Genomic DNA, 16,089 nt, shown 5'->3' on the forward strand with positions numbered 1-16,089 from the left:
TAAAGATGGTAATGCAGACTTTATTCAAAGGGGGCCATAGAAATAGGTATAGGAACGCCTGCAATGGGATTGCAGCTGGGGAGAGGGAGTGGACTCAACTCCAACTGGGACAATACCATAATTCATGCCAAATTTTAATTTTAAAATTTATTTTCAAAATAAACACAATAGTGAAGATGTAAAAAATATATCTATAAAGACAATATATGTATATGTACATCACGCATATATTCTATCTTTTAAAATAGGAATTCCTAAGCGAATAATACTTTTATGCTTTCTCTGACATTAGTAAATTATTTGAAATGGGGAGACTAACATTCAGAAATGTTATCAGATGTGTCTTATAATTTTCCTCTTTTCTCTAAGTGCCAGTTCTGTTCAGAAGTTGAAAAACAAATCAGGTATCACCCACCTATTTAACATTGTTGTCAGAATCCTTCAACTCCACATATAGCTGATCCCCAGATCTTTGACTCCCAATTATGACAAGGTATCTAGTGTTTTCTTTTTCAGTTTCTTTTTTTTTTTTTTTTTTTTTTTTTTTTTTTTTGAGACGGAGTCTCGCTGTGTCTCCCAGGCTGGAGTGTAGTGGCATGATCTCGGCTCACTGCAAGCTCCGCCTCCCGGGTTCACGCCATTCTCCCGCCTCAGCCTCCCAAGTAGCTGAGACTACAGGCGCCCGCCACCACGCCCGGCTAGTTTTTTGTATTTTTAGTAGAGACGGGGTTTCACCATGTTAGCCAGGATAGTCTCGATCTCCTGACCTCGTGATCCACCCGCCTCGGCCTCCCAAAGTGCTGGGATTACAGGCTTGAGCCACCGCGCCCGGCCTTTTTCAGTTTCTTATCCTAATCTCTAGCTCCATTTTTGTAGCTTATTTTCTTTCCCAAAATGAAAAGTTATGTTATAACTAATTTATTGCCTTTCTACTCACATATAGTTATATTAAAAATTTGGGCATTGTAAGAAATGACGTAATAGTAGAAAAGATAGATTTGGAACTTATTAAACCGAGTACAAGAACAGGGAGTGGATGCACCATTGTCGAAAAATCCAGCTTATCTTCCCAGAAAGAAATCAAAATGTCTTGAATGTCTTCTACATCAGCCTGAGCTTGGCAGCCTATATATTACTGATAGTTGATAAATATGTATTGAAAGTTTCAATATTATAGATTGAAATTGGCAAGCTTATTTATTCTGGCAAAACCAACATTCACTTTACTAGAATTTAGGCAATCATCTCAGCTCTTCATGGACAACATAATCTCAAAATTATGACAGAAATGAAGGAAAAAATCATCATTAAATATTCCCAATCCTCAGTTTGGTTCCATGTACTTAGAAGTTCTTCATGTTTTATTTAAATGAATCTTCATTGTCAAATTAAATACCACTCACAAATTTTTCTCTCCAGCCAAATCTTTTCTCTGAATATCAGGTTTCTATATCTGTTTGCAGTTAGTGACTCCCAAACTCAATTCCCAATCTTTCCCCCCACACCCTCTCACACTTCCCAAAATCTGTAAAAGCCATCTTCATCTCAATTAATAGCACAAATCCTTCCAAGTGCTTTGGCCGAGAACTTGGGTTCATCATTGACTCCTCTTTTTCTCTCTAATCCTGTATCTAGTCATCAAGGAATGATGTTTTCTGTAATTTCAAAGTATGTATAGCATCTTAACTACCTCTCTGTCTGAATCGCCATCTATAGACTAGAAGATTGCAACAGACTTCTATCTGTTCCTCCTAGACTTTTAAATGGTCTTCTTACCCCTCACCTTGCTCCTTTACAATTTATTCATATTAAACCAACCAAGTGAACTTTTTAAAATGTAATTTTCATGTCATTTCTCTGATAAAATTCTCCATTGGTGCCTCATTTCAATTTAAAAGCTGAAGTTCTCACAATGGCCTATAAGCCCCTTCATGACCTGGTTCACTGTTACCTGTCTTACACAGGAGTACTGATCAAGATCTACCAGGGGAAGGGGCCCTAGTGAACACAGCCTGATGTCAGGGGAAAGCCCTGAGGAGATCTTTGACTCCCAATTATGAGTACAAAAAAGTACAAACTAGGAGTTTGTACTCATAGGAATGAGTACTCATAAGAATTGTACTCATAGGAATGAGTACAAACTAAAGGAGTCTCAATGAAACAGCAATCCAGACTTGACTTAGCTGAGTCCCTGATTATATTATGAGGATAGCTATGCCTCTCGATTTCATTTGTCAAGCAGCAATTGGTGGGGAAAACTTATCTGGAAGAAGTCAATATTGTTTGGAGTCACCACAACTTTTCACACATAATTTGTGTGTTTCATTAAATACCACTAGACATGTTAAGTGATAGGATAATATGATCAGAAATACAAAGAAAATGCCAGACCATATAGCAAATCCACAGGGTGATTCTGTTATTAGAGTTAGCAGATAGAAACATTAACATAGCTGTAATTAATGCATTAAAGAATTTAGAAAAATGGGAAAAAGATGAAAAGTTAGAGAATGTTATCAAATTACAAATTGTAAAGCAAATTGATACTCAAGGCTCAAATTAAGCTCTATAGAAATTTAAAAACAGTAGAGGATAGGATTCAATAGAAAATCTGAGGCCTGAATGCTCAAAAGAGAAAGGACATTAGAGACATATGAAACACATGGATATGATCAGGAGTTCCAGGAAAAAGTAAAAAGTGTAGCAGAAGTAATATTTGAATGGATCATAGCCAGGATTTTTTTTAACAACTGATAAAGGACTCAAGAGAAAGACTCAGAGAAGGACTGTGCTAGAGAACATCCAGTATAACAAATACAAATAAATCATACGCAGGCATATAATAGCAAAACTCTGAAAACCAAAGTCTAATAGAAAATCTTAAAAGCAGGAAAAGTGAAAAAAACACTTCACCTTCAAAGTCTGACAGCTAAATACTCAGCAGAAATTATGGAAGCCATTTATTAAAAAGTCAAAAAATAGTAGATGCTAGCAAGGTTGTGGCAAAAAGCAAATGCTTAATGCTTATATGCTACTGGTGGTAATATACATTAGTTCAGCCATTGTGAAAAGCTGTGTGGCAATTCCTCAAGGAACTCAGAACAAAATTATTTGACCCCGCAATCTGTTATTGGGTATATACCCAAAAGACTATAAATTGTTCTAACATAAAGACACATCCATGCGTATATTCATCTCAGCACTATTCACAATAACAAAGACATGAAATCAAACTAAACGCCCCTCAATGGTAGATGGATAAAGAAAATATGGTACATATATAATATAGAATACTATGCAGCCATAAAAAGGAACAAGATCATGTCATTTACGGCAACATAGATAGAGCTGGAAGCCATTATCCTAAGCAAATTAACACAGGAACACAAAACCAAATGCCACATGTTCTCACTTACAAGTGAGAGCTGAACACTGAATACACGTGGACACAAGAGAACAACAGAGACTAGGGCCTGCTTGTGGGTAAAGGGTGGAAATAGGGAGAGGATCAAAAAACCACCTATAGGGTACTATGCTTATTACCTGGCTGATGAAATAATCTGTACACCAAACTCAGGTGACATAAAATTTACCCATAACACAAACCAACACATGTACCCTTGAACGTAAAATGAAAGTTAAAAAATACATACATAAAACAAAATCATGATGGAAGCCAGAAATCAATAGGATGACACCTTAAAAATGCTAGAGAAAAATTGCCTACCTGAATTCTACATCAAGCAAATAACCCTTCAAAATGTAGACAAAATAATTAATAACATTTTCAGAAAAATAAAGAATGAGAAGTCACCACCAGCAGATCTGAATGAACAGAAACACTTAGGAAATTCCTCAGGCAGAAGTAAAATAATTTGAGATAGAAACATGTAAATTCAAGAGGTAAAGATAAATATGTGGATAAATCCAATCACATACTATTTTTAAAACAACAATAATAGTAATTATTTGTAGTTCTTAAAATATGTGAAAAATTAAAATATACAACAATACAAAATATCATAGGGGGCTAATAACAAATTTATACTACCATATCGACATTCTGATTTTTTCTAACCTTTCCTCTAGAGCTACAGGCTGAATGACTTTCAGTGTATTGATGTTGACAGTTTTACCAAATCTTTTGCCATTGCCTAATAGTCTTTCATATTTTCCATTTCTGTTATCAATTTCTTCATTGTCTGATCACTAAGCCACTGTGACACATTCAAGGCATTTTTCAAAGGATGTATCCCACTTCAAATTACCAATATCTATATTAGTTAAGATGATATCAGAAGCTATAAAATTTAGGCCAGTGTGGTGGCTCACACTTATAATTCCAGCACTCTGGGAGGCTGAGGCAGGTGGATCACCTGAGGTCAGGAGTTTGAGATCAGCTTGGCCAACATGGCAAAACCTTGTCTCTAATAAAAATACAGAAATTAGTCAGGCATGGTGGCACGCCCCTGTAATCCCAGCTACTTGGGAGGCTGAGACAGGAGAATTGGTTGAACCCAGGAGGCGGAGGTTGCAGCGAGCCACGATTGTGCCTCTGCTCTCCAGCCTGGGTGACAGAGTGAGACTCTGCCAAAGGAAAAAAAGAAAGAAAGAAAGAAAAGTTATAAAATTTAGAAAGAACGCAAAATTTTTTTTCTTTTGGTGAGTTTATATAAGTAGAGTTTTTTTCTTTTTTGCTCAAGTAATAGTCTAATATAGGTGTTCTTGGTTGATAAGTAGCCTTGTATCCAGTGATTCAAGACCTTAAACTCTTTCCATTCTGTATCTTCAATATCCTTTAGGACCTTCAAGTCCTCTGCATTTATCTGGCAGGTCAGAAAAGAGTGAGAATAAACTAGAGCTGTTGTTTCTCAGCCTGAAGTGGCATCCATCACTTTTACTCACAAAGGATTGGAATTACAGACTTTGCATAGACAGCTGCTTCCCAATAGAAATGCTTACATTCCTGAGATAAATCATGAATTTTTGTTGACCAGTTAATCAATTCTGTCACTAAAGGTTTTTTGAATGAATAAAATAATCTGATGGTTTTAAAATTTGTAAACAAAGCTTACTTCCTATCATAATAACCTTATAATGCATTCATAATTAAATCAACTTGACAAGGTATCTATGGTACAGGGAGGGAAATGTCCTGTATTTTGTGCTATTATGTAAAATATTTCCATTAGGTTACTCATCTGGGAGTACATACCACTAAAATAAGAAGCATGAGTTGAAAAATCAATGATACAGCCACAATTATATATTTTGAAAAAATAGATGCATTTTACTTGAGATAGTTTGTATTTTAATCTGTCTACAATGAATTTAACTTAATTAGTTAAAGACATTAGAAATTAAGGTATTAGTGGGAGTGTTTTACTAAGTTTCATAAATGATTATTGTTGTTTATGACAGTTGTTTGAAATGACCTCCCTTAACTGCTCTTTTTTCCCTTTGCATTTATATATTTGCTCTTTTGTATGTGGAACTTAAGTCTATAAGGCACTGGGTTTATTCACTTAAGTTCCTGTTCAAAAGGAACTTTTTGGTACTTTAATTTTGCCTTCAACAGCAATGAGTCCTGAAGTCATACAAACTTTAAAGATTTAGGTTAGTCTTTTGAAACTCACTTCTCTTAAACATGGATGGGGTATGAAGCAAATAAAAATGTTCATATTTAAAGCAATTGTGCTGAACTACTTAATTTCTCAAAATGACTTCTCTCTCTGCTTTAACAGTGGGAAAAACAAATGATAATTATGGTCCTCAAATTTGTGACCTAAACCCATACCTCCAAGGGATAGAGATGATTATTTTGCCAATATAAATTCAAATTCAAAGACTATTGCATACATTAGAAACACACTGTAGTATCAAGCAATTGATTGGAAAACAAATTTTGTGAAATATGATGATATAACACATGAAAATATGCCTATAATAGTAAATCTAAATTAAATATATACCCTTGATTATTCATATTAGCCATTTAATATAGATGCTACTTTTGTGTTTTAATTTACAAGTAGCAACATTTAAAACAATTACATTCATCCATTTGAAGCTTAGCATCAGATGAGGTGGCCATTTAGAAACTGCTCAATCTGATAGACTAAGCTTATGCCTTTGATTAGTTTGCTGAGCCCATATAGATTTAATGAAAACATCTTACCAGTTGTCTACTTTTTGAAATTTTTATTAAATAAGAGGTGAAAAATTGTGCCTATAAAGTGCAGGATTATTCACTCAAGTTGAGTTCCTATTCAAAAGGCACCTTCCAATATGACCCAGTAAAAACACCACTAAAACATTTTCAATATCATATGAAATGCTAATTAGATCTAGTCAAATATATATTAAATTTTTGTTACAATTCATTTTGTCCTTGGTTATTATTGAATAAGGTAGATGCAGTTTTTAGCTTGGTAGCAAATGAATTATTTCCAACTTTACAATAATCATTAAAACTGCAAATAATCTGTTGATTTTCCTTTTGTTTGATACAGGTTTTTGATTTAGATTTAACAATGGAGATTTTCAATACACAAAGTAAATGAAGACTGACCTTTGAGGTATTTAGTTTGCCTTCAGGGCCAACACTAGAAAAATTAACATATACATTTTATTGCCAGAATCAAGAAAACTTTGGTCATTGCAAAGATTATAAATTACTTGAGAGCAACAATTATGTGTTAGATAATTTTATAGTCTGCAGCTGTGCCAAAAGAAGTGAAGTGGGAAGCAAGGGACATAGAGGCAGAGGAAGGGCAAGGAGAATCCCATGCCATCAGAACCAGGGAAGTGAATAAGAAATTGCCTTGTGGTGGCCTCTCACATCAGTCACCTCAGTTAACATAGACTATCTTACTGTTTGTTAATTCTCAGAAAAATTTAGTAGTTTTCATTGTGTAGGACTGTCATATCTTATCTTGAATTTCTTCTCAAGTATTTTGCGTTCTTCAGTGCTAATATAAGTGTTTTTTAATTGTCTTTTCACAATTGCTTCTTGCTAATATAGAGAAATAGGATATATTTTTTATATTGACTTTGTAGACTGTGACTTTGCTAAAATTATTTGTTCATTCTAGTATCTTGTTTTGTAGATTCCAGCAAAATTTTGAGTCGAAGTATTGAGAATGGGCATCTTTGCTTTGTTTCACAGCTTAGGTGTAAGGCTTTCATATTTTACTTAGGTAACTATAGGTTTATTGTAGATTTCTTTCTCCAGGTTGAAGAATTTCTATTGTATTCCTAGTCGCTGAAAATTAAAAAACTTTTTTTCAGATATTTTAGTTTTGATTTCTAGATTCTCATTTGTTTATATTTCTGAAAGGTATCTATTTTTCTTCTGAAACTCCATTTATCTTCATTCATTATATCCATCTTTTTTGCAAAATCCGTTAGCATATTTATGATACTTATTTCAATGTAATACTTCCTAATTAAAGAATCTGGATGATCTGTGAGTTTGTCTCTATTGACTTTCATTCTTGAGTATTTATCACATTTTCCTGTTTCTTAATATATCTCATAATTTCTATCTAACTCTAAACAGAGTGTTTGTATTTCATAGTGGGCAGGCCTAGTGGCTGGGGTAAGGGGCTCATCATTCAAATTCCACTGGGGTCATATTGAGTTGCTTTGGGCTACAGCTTTTAATAGTTTTGTTCTACCATTGAATTCCTTTCTAGCAGGATTCTGGAAGCTTTGCACCCCAAAATGCGTAAGACTGCATAAATTTGGTTCCATACCTTTATTTTACTGACACTTCTCTCCTCAAAGTTCAGGAAGTTGTGGGAGAAATTGTCAGGCACATTGATTAGTTTTTGCATCTAGGACTCTTCTAGATTTCAGTCCTCTTTGCCAGTCCACACAGATTCTAGTTAGGCTGGTTTCTCCTCATTCCTGCAAAGTCTTTCAATCTATGACAGGTCACTTGCTGCCCACCAGTACATAGGCAAGATACGTACCCCTAGGCATGGAAACTGTCTTGACTTGCTTCTCCTTCATGTAAGGTTCATTTCTTGCTGAGATTTAGCTCCTCAAGGCTTCCAGGCATCCATACCTGTTGATCCTCCATAGAATATCATGTATAGTCATGCACTGCATAGCCATGTTTTGGTCAACAATGGATAGCATATACAATGATGGTCCCATAAGATTATAATGGATCTGAAAATTTTCTCCTATTACCTGGTAACACAGTAACTATCATAACATCATAGTGCAACACGTCACTTACGTGTTTGTGGCGATGGTGGTGTAAACAAACCTATTGTGCTGCTAGTCATATAAAACTATATTGTATACAATTATGTATAGTACATAACACTTGATAAAGATAATAAACAATGATGTTACAGATATATGTATTTACTATACTATAGTTTTTATCATTATTTTTAAAGTATATTTCTTCTACTTATATAAAAAAAGGTAACTGTAAAACAGCCTCAGGCAGGTCCTTCAGGAGGTCTTATAGAAGAAGGCATTGTTATCATAGGAGATGACAGCTCCATGTGTGTTATAGTCCTTGAAAACCTTCCTGTGGCACAGATGTGGAAGCAGAAGACAGTGATATTGATCCTGACCCTGTGTAGGTCTAGGCTAATGTGTATGTTTGGGTCTTAGTTTTCAACAAAATGTTTAAAAAATAAAAATAAAAAAACTTTAAATCCAATAAAGTTTATAGAATAAAGACAGAATACATTTTTATTTATAAAAAGGATAGCTGAATTTTTGTACACCTGTTCAATGCATTTCTCTTTTAAGCTAATTGTTACTTCAAAACAGTCAAAAAGTTTAAAAATTAAAAATTTTATGAAGTAAAAAAGTTATTGAATAGAAATTTTTTTTATAAATTAGTGTAGCCTAAGTGTACAGTGTTTATAAGTCTATAGCAGTAGAGTACAGTAATATCCTAGGCCTTCACATTCACTCATCACTCACGCACTGACTTACCCAGAGCAATTTCCGGTCTTGCAAGCTCCATTTAAGGTAATTGCCCTATATAGGTGTACCATTTTTTTTATCTTTTCTATTGTATTTTTACTGTAACATTTCCATGTTTCAGTATGTTTAGATATACAAATACTTATTGTGTTACAACAGCATACAGTATTCAGTACAGTAACATGCTGTACAGGTTGTATAGCTTTGTAGTCTAGGAGCAAAAGGCTATACCTTTTTATATATACCTTTTATATAGTCTATATATGTAGTAGACTGTATCATCTAAGTTTGCACGGCAGTAAAACCGCCTAACGGTACATTTCTCAGAACATCTCCCTGTTGTTAAGGGACATATTGTTGGAACCGAACTGTCGATTCCCTCCTGGGCAGGGGTCGCCGCGAAGGATCACCGACACGAGAGTCACAGCAGAGAGTTATTTATTACTAGCGCGCTAGGGTCCCAAGCTCTAAGTTGGCCCTGGGACCCCGACTGCTTGTTACAGGCTGTTTATATAGGCAAACACAAGTTCAAACACAGCTTATGGCGCGAAATTCAAACAAAGCTTAAGGCGCAAAATGATTGGGTCTAGCTATGGCCTGAGCAAGGTGTCTTATGCTAATTGGTTAGAGCAGGACCTTATGAGGTTTTTTTCCTGGAGTTGTTGATTCCGGGAACTTCGAGGCAGGGTGGGACCCCCGGAATTGGCAGGGTGGGACCCCATGAGGTTGTTTCCCGGAATTGGCAGGGTGGGACCCTATCAGGGTGGGTCCCTATCGAGGCAGGGTGGGACCCTATCCAGAGCCACCTGGTGTTAATTTTTTCTATATGAGGCCTAGTTTCTAAGTTTTATGAGGCCTAGTTTCAATATGTCTGTATATGTTTATTATTTATTATTTTTTGGTGGATATATTTTTACATCTTTTTACATCCTACTCAAAAGCAGAAATTATTTCAGCCATCTTATATTGTGCCTTCTGTTTGTGGAGACAGACTTATCTCTACTGTCTGTGTTCACCGACAGACCAATTTCTTTCCTACCATCCTTTTATTAAGGGTACGGCCATCCCTGAGTGCGGCTACGAGTAGGTCCAAGATTTTGTCTCTTAGTTTCTATCTGTACCTTAAAATACAAACCATTAGTTCATTGAAGTCAATAAATCGTTCATGAAGAGTGATGATTAGGTTTTAGTGTACCACACAGGTTATTAGTACTTTGTTTCTATTCTCTCTTCTCTCACTCACCCCTTTAGAAACTCATGGGGGAGTTCCCCCACCCCCAATGCACTGAACTATACCTATGAAAGCTTGTTTTCTAGATTTTATTCAGCATTTCTAGGGGCTCCATGGTTGGACAATATCTACTGTGCCATATTGACAGAAAACAGAAGTCCTTTCTTATGCCTCCATGTAACTTTTAACCTCTCCATCACACAATCTGGAAATACTGTTTTTCTTCTTCTGAAACCCTTCAGAATTTTTCAGTTCCCCCTTTATGACACTTATCGTGTTCTCTGTTATGTCACTACTAGTTTGCATGCATGTCCTAGATGTACTATAAGAATGTAAGTTTAATAACGAAATAACTTTCTTATATTCTTTATATCTTTAGGGCCAGGTGTAATACATTGCAATATACTATGCACTTGATGGAATAATTGATGTATGGAGAGCATAATAATGTCAATGAATTTCTCCAGACAAAAAGCAAAACATTTCCATGACCCAGGTAAAATTCTGCAGTTTTGATCCCTTTAGCTGTAGAAACAGACAAGAAAAAAATCTAAAGACAAGAAGACAATGGTGCTTTTCTCAAGTCAATTACAGCAAAGTTATATTGCTTTCATTATATAGTTGCCAGATTTAGCAAATAATTATAACAATATAAATCTCTCCATTAAATTTGAATTTCAAATAAACAATGAATTTTTAAATATATAAGTATGTCTCAAATCGCAATATTTGTTGTTTATCTGGAATTCAAATTTAAATAGATGTCCTGTATTTTATCTGGTAACCCCATTCACATTACAAGTAGGATGCTCAGAATCTAAACTTCAGGTTTAGACTCCTTGGACTGTATCCTATACCCCAAATATCTCTCTCAATGCCACTTCTTTCATTATCAGGAGAACCCACTCATGATGTTTAACGTGGGTTCTTTTCTATTTCCTAAATGTCTCTGCTGGGTTGAGAAATAAAGGGAAAGAGCACAAGAGAGAGAAATTTAAAGCTGGGTGTCCGGGGAAGACATCACATGTCGCAGGATCCGTGATGTTCCCCCAGCCGTAAAACCAGCAAGTTTTTATTAGCGATTTTCAAAAGGGCAGGGAATGCATGACTAGGGTGTGGGTCACAGAGATCACATACTTCACAAGGTAATAAAATATCACAAAGCAAATGGAGGCAGGGCGAGATCACAGGACCACTGGATGAAGTGAAATTAAAATTGCTAATGAAGTTTCCGCATGCATTGTCATTGATAACATCTTATCAGGAAACAGGGTTTGAGAGCAGATAACCTGTCTGACCACAGTTTATTAGGCCGGAATTTTCCTCCACCTAATAAGCCTGGGAGCGCTATAGGAGACCGGGGCTTATTTCATCCCTTCGGCTTCAACCATAAAAGAAGGGACACCTTAAAAAGGGGCCATCTATAAGCCTACCTTCAGGGCGCATTCTCTTTCTCAGGGATGTTCCTTGCTGAGAAAAAGAATTCAGCGATATTTCTCCTATTTGCTTATGAAAGAGGAGAAATATAGCTCTGTTCTGTTCGGCTCACCTGTGGCCAGTTCAAAGTTACCTCTCTTGTTCCCTGAACATCGCTGTTATCCTGTTCTTCTTTTAAGATGCCCAGATTTCATATTCAAACACACATGCTCTACAAACAATTTGTGCAGTTGATACAATCACAGGGTCCTGAGGCGACATTTATCCTCCTTAGTTTACGAAGAAGATGACGGGATTAAGAGATTAAAGACAGGCATAGGAAAATACAAGGGTATTGATTGGGGAAGTGATAAGTGTCCATGAAATCTTCACAATTTATATTCAGAGATTACAGTAAAGACAGGTGTAAGAAATTATACAAGTATTAATTTGGGGAACTAATGAATGTCCATGAAATCTTCACAATTTATGTTCTTCTGCTGCAGCTTCAGCCGGTCCCTCCATTCAGGGTCCCTGACTTCCCGCAACGTCTCATGAGGGTAATTTCCCAGTATTCTTTTTGTTTTTCAAGAGTGCGATTAGCAAATTGACAAAACTAAGCTGTGTTGCATGAATAGTAGGTATATCCTGGAATTTGCAAATCTCATGTAACATGTGCCTAAGGTAACAGTGATCTTTTGGATTCAATAATCCAAATAGATGATTCTATTAATGGAAATCTCAAACCAGAGACAAAAATATCAACAAAAAGCAAGGAAGAAACTTGTCTTCCAAACAACTCAATAAGGTGACTGCTAGTGACGCCCATGTTTGGAGGAGATTTCCTGCCTGTTGTAACTCCTAGCATGCAGATTTTGTGATTATTAGCTATCTTATGTTAACTGTAATTGAAAACATTTTTTGTTTTTTAAAAAGATATTAAAAATTTCATATGATCACTTGCAGTCTTGCATTCTAAAAATTTATGGCAGATAAATACTCTCTGGCAGATAAACAACCAAAACTCGTCATAAATAGGTCTTTTAGACACAAAATTGCACACACCACCAGAATTTCTCTCCAGATCACATACTTCCTACTGCATACCACAACTTCTCCACTATTAAAGTATGCAAGAAGTCTAGAAATCAAATAGACACATTATTGGAATTATGAACAAATAAACTGCTACCTAAAATTGTTGTTATTATTATTATTATCAGAAGAGGGAAGAGAATATGGAATTGTTAAATGTTTCAAGTGAAATAAAAAGAAGTTTTTGAGTATTTTAAGTAAATGTTTTGTTTTGTGAGACAACAGAGATTTTAAATTACAGCAGAAATAATGGTTACATGGAATATAAGGAAATACTTGTAACTGGAGTATAAACCAGGAAGATAACTGACAACTGTGGATAATTTTCAGAGGAACACTTATGATCATCTTTTTCAGATGGATATCTTCTTGATGATTTTGCACATTCTACAGATTTCTGTGTGGTTTGTTTATATATAATGAGTCAGATTTTAGGAATGGAAAGGACCATTTTCTTGTGGTTCTCAACCATTTTCCCATTACTCAACACACCTGAGGAAAACAACCAACTCCTAAAGGTAACCACTGGAGTGGTTCCCAAAGTGGTAGTAGTTCAGAATTCATGTGAAGGATTGGGAGGCTACACAGTGACATAAGTAGTTTGATGAAGTCCTCCAAATAATTCTGGCATCTGGCTGGGTGCAGTGACTCACGCCTATAATTCCAGCACTTTGGGAGGCCTAGGCAGGGGATCACCTGAGGTCAGGAGTTCGAGACCAGCCTGGCCAACATGGCAAAATCCCATCTCTACTAAAAATACAAAAATTAGCCGGGTGTGGTGGTGGGTGCCTGTAATCCTAGCTACTCAGGAGGCTGAGGCAGAATCACTTGAACTAGGGAGGTGGAGGTTGCAGTGAGCTGAGATCGCACCACTGCACTCCAGCCTGGGTGACAGAGTGAGACTCTTTCTCAAAATAATAATAATAATAATAATTATAATTATAATTCTGGTATCATTTTTCCTTTCTGAAGGATCATATATCTAATATCAACATTTTTTTTTAATGAGGTAATTGAGAGTCAGTTTTGCCCAACATTGCTGAGAAAATCAGATAAGAAAACAGAATTGGAAATGATGTCTATGTCTCTCATTTTTAAATGCAGTGCTCTTTCTAATGCATCATATTTTACCTTCCTCTTCATATACTTCTCTTAGTGACCGTAATGGTTTATCACTTCAGTTCACAAATGCATGTGGATTCTTTGACCTTTTTCTTTTTCAAAAAAACTGATTTTCTTTAACTGTTTTAAAGCAGTGAGTCTCTGGCAGATAAATACTGAGACATGAATTGCCTTAGTTATTCCTACTCTGATGCTCCCTGACGAACTCAAAGGTATCAATATAGATCTTGTCTTTTTGTATTACATAAGGTTTTGGAACACATTGTTAGAATCTTTAATCAGGGATGAAAAATGTCAGACCTCTTGCCCTAATGATTAATTCTGATTAACTCATTTAACCAATCTGGTTTATAATTCCATCCTGTGGTTTCACTAATTTCTTTTTTTTTTTTTTTTTTCTGGAGACGGAGTCTCGCTCTGTCGCCCAGGCTGGAGTGGCCGGATCTCTGCTCACTGCAAGCTCCGTCTCCCGGGTTCACGCCATTCTCCTGCCTCAGCCTCCCGAGTAGCTGGGACTACAGGCGCCCGCCACCTCGCCCGGCTAGTTTTTTGTATTTTTTAGTAGAGACGGGGTTTCACTGTGTTAGCCAGGATGGTCTCGATCTCCTGACCTCGTGATCCGCCCGTCTCGGCCTCCCAAAGTGCTGGGATTACAGGCTTGAGCCACCGCGCCCGGCCCACTAATTTCATAAGTTCAGACAATCCTGTAACAAGGAGGATAATCTTATGGGACAGTAGTCAGTGATGATGCACAGTCTTTTTCTGGTATCAGAGACAAGTGGGTGAAAAGAGGCATTGGCATGCAGCTGAGATCTGTCAGTTCCTGCTCATGGCACCTGGTTCTTGGGTGAGAATCAGAGTCAATTTCATCATATCAAAATTACTAATCCTACTCACTATGTAAATTATTTTATATCCATCAATCTAATTTCTGAGCTTTGAGAGATACCCTTTTTTTGTTATGTCTTGAACTTTCTTTTGGTCTATTAAATATCTGTGTATATAAACTCATCAGAATGATATATTTTTTAGTATACATTCATTCATTTATGTTAAAAAATATAGTCATTGAGCCCCTCCTATATGCCAAACATTGCCCTAAGTCATGGGCACAGAACAGTCACGACAACAGTCTTTGCTCTCATGGAGTTTATAGCCTGGTTGAAACTTCTAATTTTACAGTCTGGCTGGTAAAGATTTTACACACACAGATATGCGTGTGTGTGTGTGTGTGTGTGTTTATATACGTTTATAAATATATTTGTATATGTCTGTGGGTATATGTTTGGTGATAAGGGGTAATAAAATAAAGTGAGTAAGGGGACAGAATTTCCCAGGGGTATTATTTTAGCTAGACAGCAAATGCCTCCCATATGTAGGAATGTATAAGTGGAGATATAGATTAAGTGAAGGAGTGAGCCAGGGTGAAATCAGACAAAAGAACATTTCAATTCTTGCTTTGGGAGGAGCTTGGTTTGTATGTTTGTAGAATTGTGGAGAGGTGATTTGGTAGGAGCACCATGACAGGAAAGTGAGAGAACCTGGCATCTGAGAAGTTGTCAGGAACCAGGTGATGTAGGGCTTTGTAGGCCTAGTAAAGAGTTTGGCCTTTATTCTCTATAAAATGTGCATATACTGGAGGGTTTTGAGTTGATGAAGGACATGATCTTGTTTATGTTTTAAAAAATAGTACAGGAAAACACCAGCAAGATGGGAGATTAGAGATGCCTGGCATTTATCCTCTCAAAAACAAAGGACTAAGGCAGAAGATACACAGCTAAGATTTGACTGGAGGGTTGAAGGGGAGAGTGCTGGAGTGCAGTGGGGGAGTGGAGAGGTACCTATGGTGATTGGAGATCCAAGAGGGAAGTGTGAAGGTGCCTCACCTCTGCAGCCCCATCTCCCCTAGCCTGGATAAGACCTGACTGGAGTCAGAATGGATTCTTGTTGAGGGGAAAAGGTAGGCAGACGAATTCCACAGCCTCCACTGCCATCACAAGCACCTATAGTCCTTGTAACAGGAGACTCCCACAATCTCCCAGGTTGGAGAACTTCCAGGTTTTCATGCCACTGCATTGCCCTGGATTGGGAGCACAGGGTGTGTACTCCTCACACCCTATCCACTCCCTCCCTGTGAGGCAACTTGTTTCAGCAGGGTGCCATCTTGAGAATGGAACCACCTCTGAAGTGCGCCCTCCTGTGGAGGCCAGTGGCCACTGTAATTCCCCAGCATTGAGGCTCCATTTTTGTTCCTCCAAGGGCGCACG

This window comes from Macaca fascicularis, chromosome 4, assembly GCF_037993035.2.
Source record: "Macaca fascicularis isolate 582-1 chromosome 4, T2T-MFA8v1.1".
Taxonomy (NCBI): Eukaryota; Metazoa; Chordata; class Mammalia; order Primates; family Cercopithecidae; genus Macaca; species Macaca fascicularis.